This window comes from Papaver somniferum, chromosome 7, assembly GCF_003573695.1.
Source record: "Papaver somniferum cultivar HN1 chromosome 7, ASM357369v1, whole genome shotgun sequence".
Taxonomy (NCBI): Eukaryota; Viridiplantae; Streptophyta; class Magnoliopsida; order Ranunculales; family Papaveraceae; genus Papaver; species Papaver somniferum.
In genome coordinates, this window is record NC_039364.1 from 214728788 (window position 1) to 214747892 (window position 19105).

At 36.2% G+C, this 19105-nt stretch overlaps 1 long non-coding RNA gene across 4 annotated transcripts; it reads right to left on the reverse strand.

Moving 5' to 3' along the window:
• Positions 1-2041: 2041 nt before the first annotated feature.
• Positions 2042-3694, reverse strand: LOC113299535. 4 transcript variants are annotated; one of them, XR_003335103.1, is made up of 3 exons: positions 3563-3694; positions 2707-2882; positions 2042-2332 (listed from the first exon to the last, which is right to left on the reverse strand). It is a non-coding gene; the product is annotated as an uncharacterized LOC113299535 (long non-coding RNA). The 4 variants fall into 4 exon arrangements; XR_003335101.1 differs by having other exon boundaries at positions 2042-2397; XR_003335100.1 differs by having other exon boundaries at positions 2042-2397; positions 2707-3687.
• Positions 3695-19105: the final 15411 nt, after the last annotated feature.

Below are 19105 nucleotides of genomic sequence, written 5' to 3' on the forward strand. Positions count from 1 at the left end.
GAAAAATGTGTCAATCAAATTCCCTCAAACTTATTATTTGCTAGTCCTCGAGCAAATCTAATCTAGAAAATAAAATCCTAACTCATTGTCGCAGGCAACGCAATTGCACTTAGTGTGTGCAACAATCCTTTGAACCCCTAGGTGTCGAGTTATAGTCTCATGAGGGTTTACAAGAGGTGTACCCACAAAACCTGTACTCCGGACCCTAGCTATCTATGCAGAACCTTAGAGCGGCACTGAAGAACCTCCTTGGTTGGCAATTGGCATACTCTCACTGACTACAGGAGGAAGTACCCTGGTGCGAAATTCCAATTGATGTACACGAGTTTGCACTCACATACTAAAATTCATATATAAGTGACAGAGCTCTACTCATATAGTCGCGGTATGGACATCAATATCCGGAATCAAAAAATTACATTAATAGATTGAGAAAATGGATATAGAGAAAAAACGTAGATGGTTTTGATGTTGAATAAGGTGAACGGTGTTTCCCATATCTGTCTAAAAGCCACTGCCAAGATGAACCTATCCTAATGGACTAAGGTACTGGTCTGACTAATATCAACACAACTGGCATATACAAGGAAACCAATAGTCGACAATCCTAATTCTAGATCAACTCAGTTGGCATATACAAGGGACCCAGTGGTCGATTTTATTGAACAATTTATTCCGGTTGGTCTGATGGTCTGGTCTCAAATTTTCTTTTTTAAGTAACTCAATCACTCTACTTCATCCCAGCGGTGGTAACAACTCGATAGTGTGCCCCACCAAATCACTTAGAGAAACACACATTAAAAAGAAAATAAAATAAAAACAGAATGTGAAAAGGACTCAACGAGATATGGTGAAACTACCATATTATTTCTAACACCTGAGCTCTGTGCTTTTATGAATTGACTCTATTTAGATGCTTTCATCCACTTAGATTGGTTCCTCAACTCCTACAACTAAGATGCTTCCATCCACTTAGATTGGCTAGTGCTATCCTTAATATGCATAAATTTTTAGGCTCTGGAGCTTGATAATGCAACTAAAAGTTTCTCCCATACCTCCAAACTTAAGTCTAACATCGTCCTCGATGTTCTAAAGATAAAATTTAAAGCATGAACAAGGATAAACGGTTACCACTTGAAGCAAAAGAGTTAAGGAAAGATATTACCGTGTTGCATGAGCATGGGTTACCTCCCAAGAAGTGTTAAGTTCAAAGTCTTCAACCAGACATTACATACCCATAAAATGGATAATTACCTTTCAAATCGTATATCAATAGTCGAAACAACCGTGGATCATCAAAACCAAATAAAACTGCCACTAAAATGAGACAACTCCAGAGGATCAGAAAAATGAACAGACATAGCACAACCTTATCGAAAGTTTCTTGCAAGAAAACTGGATTTATCGGGGGCACCCACTTGGGCTTTATATGAGTGTCTTGAAAAACAGATTCATCCGAACAATGTGTTTTCTATATATGGATTCCCTCCTAGACATTATTAGGGGGATCAGGTTGTGGAGTCTGAAGAGACTCAAGTAATACCTCAGACGTACAAAGCTCGAATCTCAAGTTAGGACTTCTAATGGGAATACTTGACGGTCATAAGAACCATCACTACCCCAAACTTAGGGTAATCACTACTCTCCGTAAGACCTTTAACTTTTTCTTGAATTTCTGGATCCTCAGAGTTTTTAAAATACTCAATAGCTTCTTCTAGTTCTCTGCCCCCAAACTTAGGGTCATCATACTCCCAGAAAGATTTAACACTAGTGCCTGAATTTCTGGGTATGTAGAGTCCTTAAAATATTCGAGAGCTTGTTCTAGTTCTAAAGTCTGGTCATCAATCGGACCTAAGAGCATTGTCTCATCAAATTCATCTAAAGAATCACCAAAAGTGTCGTCCCAATTATTGTGAACTAGATGTTGAACTAAATGGCTATTCATATTCACTTCCTCTAAATCATCATAAGGTTGTCTAGTAACATTAAAGACACAAGTAGAATGCACGTGCTTTGCACGAAAAATTCAAAACACTAATTATAAACAAAAACAAAAACACACTCCGTGTTCAGTAATTTCTTCAAAATATCTTTTTTACAAAGTACCTAGTTCTTGTATACATACACTTCGCACCAAGTATCCCGATCAAGTTTCTCAAACACAAACCCAAAAAATGTGGAGTACAATAAAAGCAACAAAATAGTGGTGCTTAGAAAAATTAGAAGTTTCAAAACTATTGTGTACTGTCGCAACTGTTAACAAATGAAGGAACACTCACAGTAGCCCCAATATCAACAGTTCGTGCCTTTGATCCACCTTGTGCAGCGTCACCTTAAAAGCCAAGATCAATTTGAATCAGCTTCATCTTAACAATTTGGAAGTTCAAAGTCGATACACTGCATTGAAGTTAGTAAGTTACAACAATCATGTATTAGCCGAACGTACAATAACAAACTTCAAATTTCTCCGAAGGAAGTCAGAGGATGTAATGATAGATAATTATTCGGATTCCAAGTTCCAAATGGGAATGTAATAAATAAAGAGTTAACTTAGTCAAAGAAAGATACATTACCAAATAGGTTGACATCATACAATTCAGACCATCATTCTTTACCATCCCCTAAGGAGCATGGTGCATGAGCAATCCATGTATAAAGTCAAGAAATTATAAGAGACGTAAAATGAATGTAACTGATATAACCCACCTAGACTAACTACTAACTGCAGCCCATGACGATGTGCGTGCTACAAAACTCTGATAGAAAAGGGATGAATCCTCTTAATTTAGCATCACACGCCTTTTAATCAAAAGCTTTTAAGACAAACCATGCTGCCATGAAGCTAACTACAACCTGTCTTACTGCATATCTCTACTACATACCTGAACCAAATAAAATGAGTTTATAGTAGCCAACATGCATGGGGAGAGAAAACAGAATAATTTCGAATGAACAACGAATAAACTTCTTCCAAGAAAAGGAAATGTACTCTATTGTCCGGGTTGTTATTGAGATCACACCTTAGCTGATATCAGTCAATCTCGATTACAGCAAAATCAACACTTGAAACAAATGACCTGAACTTTAGAGACTTGATAAATTATTGTCAGTGAACTTCAATGTCGATTAACACATGAATTCTGATTTCTAATACCAACAGTAAACACACTTTTTTCTCCTATAAATTTTTCAAACAACTCCTATCATAATTAACTAAGCAAAATTTGTTGTTGGTATTAAAAGCCCTAATTCCTAAGTAGTTACCGAATCTCCAACATTTTTCCCTTATAATGAATCTTTGAGTGACCTAAAGAACCCAATTTTGATTTCCCCAAACAATGAAAAGAATTTTTCGCAACAATTAAAAAAAATTGGCGAATTAAACTGAATTCAGTTGGAAACTTTTCCGATACATATACAGAGTATGTAAATAGAAAGTAAGATTGAATAACCAACCCTTCAAAGTCATTGATAAACACATGTGAAATAAAATTCCCAAAATTTGCAGAAACCCTAGAATTACAGATAGCAAAAATCAAACAGTTTAAGAAATTCTGCATACCTAATCGAGGGTGAAACACAACCAACTCAATTCCTCATCTCCATCTTCGTTTGCTTCTCCCTTAGTGAAAATTCAGTTGTAGCGACGGATTTCATACCTAATCGAAGAGAAAGAGGAAGATAAAGAAAAAAATTCCAACGTCTGTGGTTAGAGACAAATACAATCCAACGACTGATGTAAAAAACGCGTTTATTGAAATATACGTTTGTTGTACGAAAGGTACGGCGGTATACGAAAAGTACGGCGGTACACCAAAAATGGTTAGTGTTTTCAGTAAATGCTTGTTCTCATTAGGGGGAGATTTATTTCATTGGTCATATTATCAGAGGATATGTTCATAAGTCCGGTCCTACAGTTGATGACGGCGTTAGTTGTGGCTAAGAATGGGCGACCTAAAATCACCGGTATTTGAGCACTGGGATCCTGAATAGGCTGAGTATCTAGAACAACGAAATCCACTGAATAAATAAACTTATCAACCTCAATAAGAACATCCTCTATTACACCTCGAGGAATTTTAACAGACCTGTCAGCTAACTGGAGCATTGTCTTGGTAGTTTTCAATTCACCAAGTCCTAACTGTAAGTACACATGATACAGTAGTAAGTTCACACTAACTCCTAAGTCAAGTAAAGTTTTCTCTACCCTGTGTTTTCCTATCGTGCAAGCAATGGTAGGTGAACCTGGGTCTTTGTATTTTGGAGTTGCGGTGTTCTGAATGATCGAACTTACATGACTAACTAAAAAGGTTTTTTTAGGGACATCAAGCTTTCGCTTTCGCGTACACATATCTTTGAGGAACTTGGCATAATCCAGCAGTTGCCTAATTGCTTCTAATAACGGAAGGTTTATGGTAACTTTCTTAAAAACCTTCACTATGTCATTAAAGTTGGATTCATTCTTTGTTGGTACTAGTAGATGTGGAAGTGGGGCTCTATGCATAGAATAGAGCCTCTCAGGAACCGAATTGGCATCATCGGAGATTTTATCAGTCTCATCAGCTATGGATGGTCCTGAGGGGTGAACTACAATATGCTCACTGTCAGGCATGGTTACCTTATTGTCTACAACTCTACCGCTCCTGAGGGTTCTAATAGCATCCAATTGAAGTGATGGTTTCACACCTACTTCATTAACTCCTATAGGGTTAGGTTGTGTTTGGCTAGGAAACCTACCGTTATCTATCTCACTTAAAGTCTTAGCTATTTGACCTACTTGAAGTTTTAACTTAGCAAGGGTCTGGGCATTAGTTTGAAAGTTCTGCTTGGTTTCCTGTTGAAAACTAACATGGCTCTGTGCTAACATTTCCTGAGTTTTTCCTAACATCTTAATTGATTCCTCTAAGTTAGTCATTTTATTCTCTGGACCTGAAGAATTCTTATTGTAATCAGAACCTGTGGGAGCATTTGAATTACTAAACTGACCTTGACTCTGGCCCTTAGACCACGAAAGGTTTGGATGGTTTCTCCAACCAGGATTATAGGTTTCTGAATATGGGTCAAACTTTTGACGGTTATCGAATCTAGCGTTATTATAAAGAGCATTGGCTTGCTCTTCATTATTCTGGCCTTCCCAAAAAGGCTCCACTCTACCACTAGTGTGACCCAATTAAAAAGCTTCTAACCTTTTTGCTATAGAAGCAATTTTGGCATCTGATTCAAAGCCTCCTTCTACCCTATTAACGTTTCCTCTGCCTAGAAGAATTATTTTATGGGGTTCCCTACTATTTTCCCATTATTGGGTCTTTTCGGCGATGTCATTCAAAAATGTCATCATCGCATCAACTGTTTGGTTTTCAAACCCACCTGTACACAGAGATTCTACCATAGTTGTTGTGGAATAATCTAAACCCTCGTAAGGGATCGAACTAGCCTAACCTTTTCTAAACCATGATGAGGACATTGTGTTAACAAATCATTCAAACTTTCCAAATACATATACAAAGATTCTCCCTCCTGTTGAGAAAACGTGCAGATTTACGTCCTAATAGACGACGTTTTGTACCTAGGGAAAAACTTGTTGAAAAAGACAGATGTAAGTTGTTCATATGTTTCCATTGACTCCGAAGTCAAACTATGTAGCCACGATTTGGCTTTATCTTTCAGGGAAAAAGGGAATAACCTAAGTTTCAAAGCATCATCATCAAGGTCTCTAATTTTTAGGGTACTACAAATTTCCTCAAAATACATAACATGGAAATAAGGTTTTCATTTTGTTTCCCTAAAAAGATTGGGAGCATCTGTATGGTCCCAGGTTTAAGTTCATAATTTGATTCCGTGTCAGCTAACCTGATACATGAGGGACGAGTAGTCCTAGTCGGATTCAACAAAGCTTTAAAAGTTACCATTTCTGACGCTATCAGAGTAATATGGATTCTCTCCTCAGTAAAAGACGGACGTTCAAAACTGGATTTTCCGAACTCGGAATTTCTAAATTAAGGTAATCGAGATTCTTAGAACTAATAAATATACCTAGAGCGTCTCTTATACGTTCAGACATACAAAAGAAATTTCCTAAATTGGAAGGTATTCTAAGCAATCACAAAACAAGGCTGACTTAACCAAACCAAAACTACTGATTTCTTGCAAACAAAAAGCATGATGGCTACACTTAGATTGTTTCTAGACCAGTTTCTAATCTTCTGAAAGGCAACTAGATATAGTTTTATCTAACCTCTCTAGAACGTTCTGAATTAAAGTAAGTCAAATAGAAGTTGGATAAGCTCAGAGGAGCTTTGATACTCAAACCTCTTTGGAAAAAATGTTTCCTTGGGTTACATTAATCATCCTGAACTTCGATTTAAGCTAACAAGATACCCAATACAGTCCTTTTGAACGACTTTCCTACAAGCTCATTACCTTATCGGTCTCGTTCTAGTCAAAATTTTAAGCTTGGGTTCGCGTTTGGTATCGTTTTCCTAAGACGGGCAAGAAGAGAACGGTGATGAAATCTGAACCCTTATCTTGTAGGGCCGGGCCTTTCCCTTTACTAGAAAAATAAATGTATGTATTCAGTCCTCAATATATATGCATATGAAGGAAGACAGTAACCCGCAGACAGGGGATTCGCGGGTGTTTAGAATCTTACCTCCAGTTCCATACGGGGGATGAATCGGTCGTAGTTATGATCCAAAACCTGTAGACAAAAGATAAATACCCAAAAACGTAAATTAGAACAAAATAATAAAAATCTAAAAAATAAAATAAAATAAAAACTAAACCTAAAAGAAAAATAAATCTAAAAACCCTAAAAACAAGTCCACAGTAGCGGTGCCAAAAATTGATGTGTTGTAGAAAGTGGTAACAATAGATTCGTTTCTCAGACTTGTGAATGATGCTTTTTAGACTTAAAATTCTAAAACTAAAATAGAAAACTCAGACAAAGATGATATCAATATTAAAAGAATACTGAGGCCAAGATTCCACTATTTTCCAAGTTCAAAGTGATTAAATTCAATATTTATATTTATGCAATCTTTGCGTTTAATTTGATTCTAAAATATTGCAACATGTAGATTTTAAAAATAACAAGTGTAAATCCAAAGTGTAGAGCATCAAAAACCTATGGACAAGCATGCTCTATTAAAACAAATAACAATTGCTTAACAAAAATCCATTCAAATAATTTTCGATCAAGGCAAATAATTATAAAATAATTGCAATAAATAAACAAACAAGAATATACTACTTTTTGTTGGAAAAATAGCTTCTTATGTCGCCTCAACAATGGGGTTCAGATCTTCATATTAATCACTTGCTCAAAATACATGTGTTAGAGCATTGCTCGGTTGAACTCGCAAGTGTTTCTATCTCAAGCTTGTTTGTCAAATTTAGTTGATCAAAACTATAGTCTTGATTTCTAGTCTACTTATAGCTATGTCTCGGATTACGATAGAATGTGTAGTTGAGATTTAGACTTCACGGCGTTCATCGATTGAAGACGAAGATCTACTGAGGGGAGCTTGGAGGAACTTCATAAACAAAAGGTATGTGGAGACTAAAACTTTTCTATCACTCAGAAGTCTATTCTATTCTATATCCTAATGAGACTAAGTCGTATAGCTATATATACTTTTACATTATACACATTTGATATTTCGATCCGAGTTTATCTCTGTAGTGATTTACACTACAACTTGGTAATCAGGATCAAGACCGCAAGATCTGCTCTGCAAAATTTTATTTTATTCGATAACCTTTACAGGAATCCAGTGTGTATAAAGAGAAAATGGACTATTGCACTGGCACGTGCCGCTCCCATGACTCCTACTACTACATTTACTAAATAACATACTATCTTCCCTTAGCAAGTGGTTATCCCATAACCGGGACATGAAAAATTCCCACCCCTTCAAATTATCCTTGTCCTCAAGGATATGAAATGATCTCGACCCTGGAACACAGTTGTTGCAGCTCCTTCTCCAACACAATAACCCTAACAAGTTGAATTCTTTCGTGTAACCGTAACAATCAACTTGATCCAAGTCCCCTTCAGAAATAATCAATGAACTTGAGCCTGGAATCATTTCCCCATAGTGAACATGCCTTGTAACTTCACAACTGAAGGTTGGGTTGATACTAGGAAAAACACCACTTGCAGCTATGAATAACAGTTTTCAAATGGGATTGCAAATTGGCAGGTCCTTAAACAATACCTATAAGGACTGCAAGTGCACAGTGTCTATTGGAGACAGAGCAAATACAGGTCGATCCCACAGAGACAAGGTGGGTGTAGAGTTGATTCTAAGGTTTTTACTAAACTGATTCAAATGTGAAGTAACAAAAAAAGTTGTTTTGGGTGTCTATACGACAAAGTGATGTTTATGTAGCAAAAATAGAAGACAAAACAATGCAAATAGAAGGTACTAGGGCAGTCGAATCCACCTATTAACCACACTAGATTAATTCAGTCTCGATAATGTTCTTGTCCCTTGTAATGGACACCGGTCAAGATACTCCAGGGTAATCTCAATTGGATGGTTTAATGTCAACTAAGGTCACTAACTAATCCCTAGTATTAGCTGTCTTCTTACAATATAACTAATCACAGACTCATTTGATCATTTAGATGATTAAACCTCTCCTAAAGTGGATATTCCAATTGCAACTAAGGTATTTTTCCAAAGCATTAACTGTCTAGTTAAAGCACAACTAATCTAAGGATCAATAATAATCTGGTTTAGCATGAGTTGCAGCACAATCAACACAGTGGTATTCTAACTACAATGGATACATGGCATACACTGTGAGAGCAAAATGTTGAAGTACTATGATTGAATCTATCCTAAATAGTTTAAGCATAACAAGAACAATATCAGAAACATGAATCAAACTAGCAATAGATTAAGGGTTTCATCTCAACCCTAGTTATTGAATTAGAACATGATAATAATACTGAAAACAAATATAAACTACAGCTTGGTGCACCGGCCAATCCGGGCATGAATTTCTCTCCACAATCTCATCCTTATTTATACACAATTTCACTCAATCCCTTAAATTTGATAATTGGAGAATACCCACTCACCCAAAACGCATTTTCTGACAAACCCCTTATGCAATTCAGACCTATAACTCTTGATTTGATGTTTGCTTTTGCTATAGAAGATAACCCTAACTCTGTCTCTCTCAATCATAGCTTCTAGGGTTACTGTTTTGGAGAAGAAGCTAAGATGGAGATAGATAGAGACTAAGAGTTGATTGATGGCTATTGAGAAGGTGGCTTATAGGGCGGCTGAGCTCAGAGACGGTCGGGGATGATTGATGGAGAGATGGAGAAGTGAAGTTTCTGCAGAGCTTTGGAGAGAAGATGAAACTGACGTGAAGGTGTGTTTGGCTTCTGTTCGTACAAGGGAAGAGATAGGAAGCTAGGGTGTTAGGCAGGAGCATCAAACATTGATGTACAGCGTGGATCTACAGTTGGATGTTGTGAAGCTATATCAAATCTGATGGCTTAAGATGAAAACGGGTTTGGGTTTTTAGATCTTGGGTTTTATCTCTTGAAAGGTCTTCTTCTAGGCCGAAACCTTCATCAAAGCTAATTTCTCAAGCCCACTTCTAGTTTTGAGTCGTGAAAGCAACATTGTTCACTTGCGGATGAGGTGCAAACAATATTCTTCACTGCCTTCTAGCGGAAGTCTTTGTTATCTTTCTTTTATCACCACAAATTCTCTGCTCTTTTGGCTTCTCTATTCATCCGAGCTTTATTTAGTACCTAAAAACACAAAATTAATCAGTACAAGTATTTATTCTTGAAAACAATGAAAATACAGAATTTGAGATAATATATGATTTTAAAGCGCAAAAGATGAGTTAACTTCCAAGAAAAAGGTATAGAAATATGAAATATTTGGCACTCATCACAAATCACTGTACGAGTACCTTTCAGCATAAGAGGTTTTTTCTCCACTGCCATTGAGGTATGAACGTGCATATTCATGTCAACTTCTTTGCAACGAACTTGCATGTGGAGTTGTAGTTATAAACCTGTCGTTTCCACTAACACAAAAACTGTCACTTGGAATTCTTTTCTTGAGAAGATAACTTCTTCCATGTTTGTCTTTAGCTGCTTGTAGCCATTTTGAGCAAAATGGTGGTTGTGTGTGAACTGAGATATATTATTTCCCAGAGTCACTTCTGAACCTGTGTATTCAAAATCAAAGACTCGACAAATTCCACATAGGCTTGATGACTTAATCGTCTCCTGGTAAAAAACCAGAAAATAATACACCTTCATCGCACATTCTTTATTGGAAATAGCAGAAAAATATTAACAAAGAAGTTCCCCATCAGGCCACTGTGTGAGATAGATATATTCATTTTTCCTATTATCTCAGTTGTACGAGAGTGATGACTTGTAGTGACTTGTAAAGTAGTAGCTACTGTGGTGAATATTTCCATCCAAAACCTTTTAGAAGTATACAATCTTTGATGTACGGAGTGTATGCAGGAAAGCTATGTAATTTAGTAACAAGAATTATCCTTACCCTTTGAGAACTGTGTATCATAGCCATGGAGTTGAGAGCCTCATCTTCCCCGTGTTTTGTTGATCCATCAGGAGTGGAGGTCTGCAGTTGCTTAAAAAGATGTCGGGTAATATACCTATCTTCCACTACAAGGTACTTGTTACAACTCCTTCCTATGACCCAGTACAACTGTTGCCACTCATGACTTGGGAAGGCCTCAAAATCTCCAGCAAAATTTGAGTTATGTAACCTGAGGTTGTACTTATCGAAGTAGTTGCTCTTGTACCTCCACAAGTATAAGGCTAAGGGAAAATTTGGTACCAAACCTAAAGCAAACACTGAAGTAATACAACTTTCCCAAAAGCTACATAACGTTGAATTGTACTGTATTACCTTTAACTGGATCTTTAACTCTAGGTCATGTTCCTTCTTCTCAACATTAACATCAGATTGCCAAGAACCCAAACTTAAGATGCTCATCTTACTAAACACAAAATCATTTAGTTGCCATATCATCTTACCCGCCGTTTTCTTAGGCTTCACGTCTCGTACTAGCAAATCCAACACTTGACAGTGATGACGAGTAAGCACCATGGTGAGAGTACCACCCACCTGACAGTTCATAATAGCTTTCATCTTGTCTCTCTTAACAAGTGGTGCTTTCATCCTGTTACAGTTATTGATTTCTACCATACATACAAAAAGATTTTTTCCTTTACAACAACAGAATATAGAATGTTGAGCACAATTGAGGGTTGTGTGTAAACCAGCAACATATATACTCAAGGACTTCATATCTGGAGTCTCCCGATTTACAAGTGAACCACATTTCAGCTGCAAATTTATAATATAATTTTTTCATACAGATTTCTCATAACTCCTAAATGAGTGCATATATGTATCACCATGAAGCAATACTGCATAACTTCGTCTCTTAGCTTCAAGATAATTAACATAGCACTGCTGATATTTCTCATACTCCTCAACCCAATTGAAAACATGGGTAATTCAATTTCTGACCAGATAACCCAGATACTGAACTCCAGAAAATTGAACTTCCATACTAGTAGCATAGTGTTGTTTACTGAGAATATTTCCTGCTCCATGAACTCTTTGCAAGTCATTTTCATCTGTGTAGAAAGATTGGCATACCTAACAAGCATTTGGTTGGACATTTTTGGAGCATTTCCATACTTATTTACCCATGTTAATTACTTGAAGTATCAAAAGAGTCAAAACAATCCAGAGAATATTATCTTGTAGTGGTCTTGTCTCACCCAGCTTGTTAGCATCAAGACAATCACCATTTTTAACAAACATATTCCGAACATAACAATTTCCTTCACCTTTAACCCACACAAATACAACTGAATTTATAAACCTTGAATCCAATTTGTACCACAGTCTAAGAACAAACTCATACTTGATCGCAGGATTACCCCCAACACAATAAGGATACCTTTCAATATCTTTAAACTCTCTCCCACGATCAAATATTACTCGTACAAAATCAAAACTAAATAATTCAACACATACAGGAGTAATTAGAGATACATGTAAGCTGGAAATTACCTTGAACGATTTGAACCAGTCAGAAGTAAATTGATTAAGGTCATCAACAATGATAATCTTCCAATCTTCCAATTTCCAAAGTTCATCATAAAAAATTTGATTTAACTCATTGAAATCCTTTACCTCATGAGTTGCAGCTCTTTTACTTTGAAAATCCACCAAAAATTTTGTACCATGAATGAAAGGTTTACCTTCTTGATAATCCAGAAACGTTGAATTTCCATTGTGTCTCTGAAATTCAACTCCGAAATTGGCTTCATCCTTGTGCGAGAATTGAGGTTTGGTTGTAGATATACAATTTCCTTCACCTGCTAGGTTTGAATTTATAGGAATTGAAGAATAACGAATGAAATTACTCACTGATTTTGACTCAGTAGGAATGACTTCCAAATCTATGTCGATTTTGGTTATAGATCCAGATGAGGGGGTTCAAGTAAATTTTCAGTTGATTTAAGTTTACTCATGTCATCAGCCTAGTCCTTCAACTGAGCAGCTAGAAGTTCCCTCGAAGCTTTCAAACAAACCAATAATTCCTTCAACGGAGCTTCTAACTCAACCTCCAATCTAGCAGCAATTGAACTCGTTACTTCAGATATAAGCGCACCTCTGTTGATCATCATTGTCACTCGGTCACACAGGAATCGAGTGCTCTGATACCAATTGTAGTGATCCACACTATAACTAGGTAATCAGGCTCAAGGCCGCAGGATCTACTCTGCAGAATTGAAGGGTAAAACCTCAATGAGGGGAAGAACAACAAACAAATTCTATTCGATAACCTCCAATTACAGGAGTTCAGTGTTTATAAAGAGAAAATGGACTATTGCACTGGCACGTGCCGCTCCCATGACTCCTACTACTACATTTACTAAATAACATACTATCTTCTCTTAGCAAGTGGTCAGCCCATAACTGGGACATGACAATCTCGCTTATCTATTTCTCGAAATATGTGTTATGAGCTTTTTTTCTTTAGCTACGTTCATCAATATTCTTGATAAGTTTAGTTGGAAACAATTTATTTGTGTGAGACAATCATTTGATATCGACTCGGAAAGTTTTCTGTTGATCATTCGATCACTTGAAAATTACTTATTAGCTAATGGTTTGTGTGAGACAGCCATTTTCGTCTTCTAATGATGTTTCAATGATTGAAATGGGAGTTTAGAACAATTATACTTTGACTGAATACAACACAGTATGCATACCATTATGCAAACTGTTTTGGTATAATTCAGGTCCGGAAACCTTGTTTGCATACCAGTATGCAAACAGTTCTATCTGAGTTATGTCCGGGACTGCTGTTTGCATACCAGTTTGCAAACGGCTGGAAAAGACCAAAGTCAGGAAACTATAGTTTGCGTACCAGTTTGCAAACTTAGTGGGTTAAGTTCTAAAATCGGTCAAGTATAATTTTCATACTCATGAACAAATACATCTATGAAATAAGGAATGCAATCTTTGCAAAGCGTGGCTTAATGTTCATGAATTGATTCTTGTATAAGTACTTTGTACGATTACAAATCAATCCGATTTTGTTTCAATTGGTTCATATATATTTCTATGAGATAGTGAACAATTGAACAACTCTATTAGAAACACAATTAGATTCATTTGATCATCATAGTTAATCCAGATGTGTTAGATGAATGTGGTTAAGTCAAAAGTGTTCATATGGCTAACTTCGGTTAACTGTTATTGAGCCAACTCAATATACACGTTTAGGTACGGTTACCCATATCTAAATGAAGGTATATTTCATTTGTGTGTAACAAGCTAAGTCCATCTTATGGTGGAGAGATATTGCTTTTGTTTTGAGAAAACTTAGCTTTAATATTAAATTAGGATTTCATCTAACAGTGAATATTGAACGCTTTGTTATTAAACTATTTTGGTAGCAAACCCTGATTTGAAAGGCTACATAAGGGAGAACTCTAGCAACTGGAAAACCTAATCTTGACACTTTCTTGTGTCCTAGTTGCGACGAGAGTCGATTCTCCTTTAGCCTAGGTTTTTCCAAAACCATTATTAGGTTAACAAATTGAAGACTTTATTTAGGATTCGTGAAGCCAAATCCAAATATTTTCTATGTAGTTGTGTATTCTGATCTTATTTATTCTATCGTATTGAGTACTATCTTCTCTAAGATTTGCTCGAGATTCATCTCTGATAGGTAAGATATAAAAAGTAACCACAAAGCTCATCGTCTCATTCTGTGTGATTCCACAATAACTTCTTCTACTACTATATAGTTAAGTTATTGTGAGGTGGTTGATATTTCTAGGCTGCTCTCCAGGAGTATAAGACCGGATTATCAATTGGTTCTTGTACCTTGATTTATCAAAAGACGGAACAAAAACTTCATAGGTATTTCTGTGGGAGACAGATTTATCTATCAGAATAGACTTATCTGTGGAAGACAAATTTGTTTATAAGTCTTTGACTTTGGGTCGTAGAAACTCTTAGTTGTGGGAATCAAGTGCGTAGAATCTGGCGTGGTTCTAGAGGCATAAGGAACGCGAATATACCTTAGTTGGTGTGAAACTTGGTTAGGGCTCAATTATATTCAAGTCTGAAGTTAACTTGTAGTAGGCTAGTGTCTGTAGCGGCTTAATATAGTGTGGTGTTCAAAACTAGACTCGGTCCCGGGGTTTTTCTGCATTTGCGGTTTCCTCGTTAACAAAACTTCTAGTGTCTGTGTTATTTCTTTTCCACATTATATTTGTTCATATAATTGAAATATCAAAGGTTATGCGTAGTTCAATCAATTGGTAAATCCGACCTTGTTTGTTGGATAGATTTTGATTGACGCTTGGACATTGGATTTTGATATCGTCCAAGTTATTCTCATTCCAATCAGTTCACAGATTTTATCATGTTGATTTGCTGATTGATTTGAGAAAGAGATATAACTCTTGGATATCTTTCCTTGATTGATTCTGACTGTCTAGTTGATTCTCTTGGAATTATATTGGAGTTAGTCCATACAGATTTTCGAACGAAATATTAGGTATGATTGTTAGATCCCCGTTTTTTCAATTGGTATCAGAGTGGCCAAACACAGTAAGACCTCATAAGTATGTGTTTGTAGCAATCTAATTTTCGTGGGTAGAAGTTTATCTCGCTTGTACGCACACAAAGATGTCCTCAAAATTTTTTGATTATGCCAAATGTCTTGGGCTTACCTCAAAGGATAACTCCTTAGTTGATTCTTCTGAATCCCGAGGTAGGAAACTTTTGTTATCAGGTTCTGATAACATTCCCTCTAAAGTGACAGTTGACACTATGTCAGAATTTCAGATGGAACTCACCAGAACTTTAAAAAAATCTGGTGAAAGTATTGATGTTCAAGTGTCTTAAATTAGATCTCTTGAAGAAAAATATGCTCAGCTCACTAATGAACTTGAGAAGTCCCTTGATAGAGAACGAGAACTCTATAGTATTTTTGAGTCTTTTTCTAACAATATTGAAAATCTTGTTCAAGAAACTACTCTACAACGCGAAAAGATTAGTATGCTTGAAGATATTGTTAAGAAGACTCAATTAGAGAAGAACGTTTAATCAAGACTCATTCATCATAACTGAATAGTTTTCGTGTTGAGAAAGAGAAGCTTGTTGCATCTCTTTTACTAGCCCGGGAGCAGTGTGATTCCTTGAAAAGGGAAAACTTTGTTTTAGTAAGTAAGTCTTTTTCAGTGCCTATCTCTAATACTCATGTGGTATTATCTAGCATAAAGAAAATTACTACAAATGAATTGTTTGCTAAGAAACGTTTACGTGACTTGCGGATTTACGAAAAAGGCTATGAGACTAAAACAGGATTCTTCCAATGTTTCTTGCCCACGAACCTGTTCATTCTGTCGGAAAAGAAATCATCTTGCTATATATTGTTTTGCTAGAAAGAAACAGATTTATGATCTTCAAAATCCACTTCTTTTTACAGTCGACAGAGTAAATTATCTGACAACATCTACAATGGATTTCATTCTTGCATAAAACCATGACTCTCATAAAACAGGTTTCAAAGATCATTCATCTAGAAATCTCTACAGTAATTGTGACTATGAAAATAAGTCTGGCAAATCTAAGTCTGGAAAATGGAATTCACGTAATTCTTATCCTCTGGAACCCATCTCAAGAGGTCCTAGATTTAATCCTCATAAAAATCCTTCTGTTGGATATTCAAGAAAGTTTATGTCTAATTCTTGTGGAATAAGATATAACCGAAGGAAGGTAAGGAATACGAAGCATAAACACTCAGATGGTATTTACGACTCGTCTCTCAATATTCATAGTGGGATTATATCTCACTCTGCTACCTAGTTCTAGGTAACTTCATCCTTTTATCTAACTTGAGAGTTGCAAGGATGATATTTGCGAGATGCTCAAGTTCGTTGTATGTTCCCATCTGATCTTGTGTTTGAAATAAAGTTGTTTTCGTCATTTGTGGATGTTGAGTCACATCTTGACTCCTAGTAACTAATGTATCTCATTGATTTTGTTGCATGTGCTCTAACTTGAAGCGATTCCGCTAAAATTTCGAGCTATGAAAAGATACGAGATAACTGAAAACAAAAGTGTATTTTCTTATTTTGGGTCCCTTCTGATCCATTAACCTTCTATAACCAGTCTGAGAACGTTCGTGTCTTCTTCTTCTTAAAGAAGATACACACACACACAAACATATATATATATATATATATATTATATTATTTTCTATACCTATTAAAATATATATATATATATATGGATAACTCTTCAAGATCTCGGGAAATGGTAAATCTTTATATGGAAGAAGACATCAAAGGATGCAGTTCGGTTCAAGAACTTGTTTGAAGAAGATGATTGTAAGAAAAGAGTACAACTCTTGGACTGGTGAATCTGTCAAGGATTTAATTCATTTTCAAAATGATTCAAAGGTCGAATCTGCAAACCTTCAACTGCAACTAAATCATCTTTTTGATGGTCATACCAAAATTCTTGAACATCAAAAGGTCTTGATACGGAACCATAAGAAGCTCATCTCGGATTGCATCTGAAAATGCGGGGGTCTAACAACCTTACCCAACAATTCATCTGGCAATCTGAGAGGACTTGCTCCAATACACTTTCTAGAGAATCAACTAGACAGTCATAATCAATATACAATAAGGTATATCAAAGAGTTTAATATCTCTAACTCGTAATTCAATCCGCAATCAGCAAATATAAATATGCAAGCCCGATTGAATATAAGAGGAAGTACTTGAACGGTACCAAAGACCAATGTTCAAGTGTCAATCAATGTAAATCAACAACCCAAGGTTGGATATTCTAATTGATTGATCTTAACGCACAACCTGTGATGTTTCAATTATATAACAAAATATAATGCGGAAAATAAATAACACAGACACCAGAATTTTGTTAATGAGGAAACCACAAATGCAGAAAAAAACCCCGGTACCTAGTCCAGATTGAACACCACACTGTATTAAGCCGCTACAAACACTATCCTACTACCAATTAACTTCGGACTGGACTGTAATCGAACCCTAATCAATCTCACACTGATTCAGGATACAATTGCACTCCTTACGTCTCTGATCCCACCAGGATACTATGCACTTGATTCCCTTAGTTGATCTCACCCACAACCAAGAGTTGCTAAGACCCAAAGTCAAAGACTTCATAGACAAATCTGTCTCGCACAGAAAAGTCTATAGGATTGAATAAATCTGTCTCCCACAGAAATACCCAAGAGTTTTTTGTTCCGTCTTTTGATAAATCAAGGTGAACATGAACCAATTGATATACCAGACTTATATTCCCGAAGAACAGCCTAGTATTATCAATCACCTCACAATAAACTTAATCGACCAGCGGAACAAGTTATTGTGGAATAACAAACGATGAGACGATGGTGTTTGTGATTAATTTTCTATCTTGCCCATCGGAGATATAAAATCTCGAGCCAATTATTTCAATTGTACTAAACACTATAGAAACAACAAGATCAGATAACGCAACTACAAAGATAATAGTTGGGTCTGGATTCACAATCCCAATGAAGTCTTCAAGTCGTTAACCTACAGGGTCTCGAGAAGAAACCTAAAGTTAAATGAGAATCGACTCTAGTTATGCAACTAGTAACACACATGAAGTGTGGGGATTAGGTTTCCCAGTTGCTAGAGTTCTCCTTTATATGGTTTTCAAATCATGGTTTGCAATTCAAGTTACCTTGGTAACAAAGCATTCAATAATCACCATTAGATGAAAAACCTGATTCAACCAAGGTCATATCGAACTTAGGTTGTTACACACAAATGAAATGTACCCTCATTTAGGTTTATGTAACCATACCTAAACGTGTACACCATCTTGGTTCACAAACAATTAACCAAGGTTAGCCATATGATTACTCTCATATCAACCTTATTCATCTCAACCCTAACTAGTTCAATGACTCAAATGAAACTAGTTAAAGAGTTGTTCAATTATTATAGAAAACACAATTGAAACCAAATCGGTTTGATTCACTTGAATCAATCATGAACATTATAGCCACGGTTTGCAAAGATTGCATTCCTTATGATTTAAATGTTTAAGTCCATGAAATGACCGATTTGACAAAGTAACCAGCTTAAGTATGCGTACATGTATGCGTACTTAAGTAACCGGATTTGAGTTTGTTAAGTTTCCAACGCAGCAGAAATTTTCGGTTCGAAAACTTCCGCCAGTATGCGTACGGGTAAGCATACTTAAGGTGACTAGTTTAGGAGTTTGTAATTCCCAAAATCAGCAGATATTTTCGATTCGAAAACTTCCGCCAGTATGCGTACAGGTACGCATACTTATCTTGTCTCCTTCACCAATTTGGTATACACACATACTAATGTGCGAACACACTATATATGCTTATATCCAAACATGGTTACATTCTCAACTCTTTATTTCAATCATTGAAATATTCTTCTATAATGACAATAGCTGTTTTCACACACTATTAGTATCAAAGTAATTTTCAA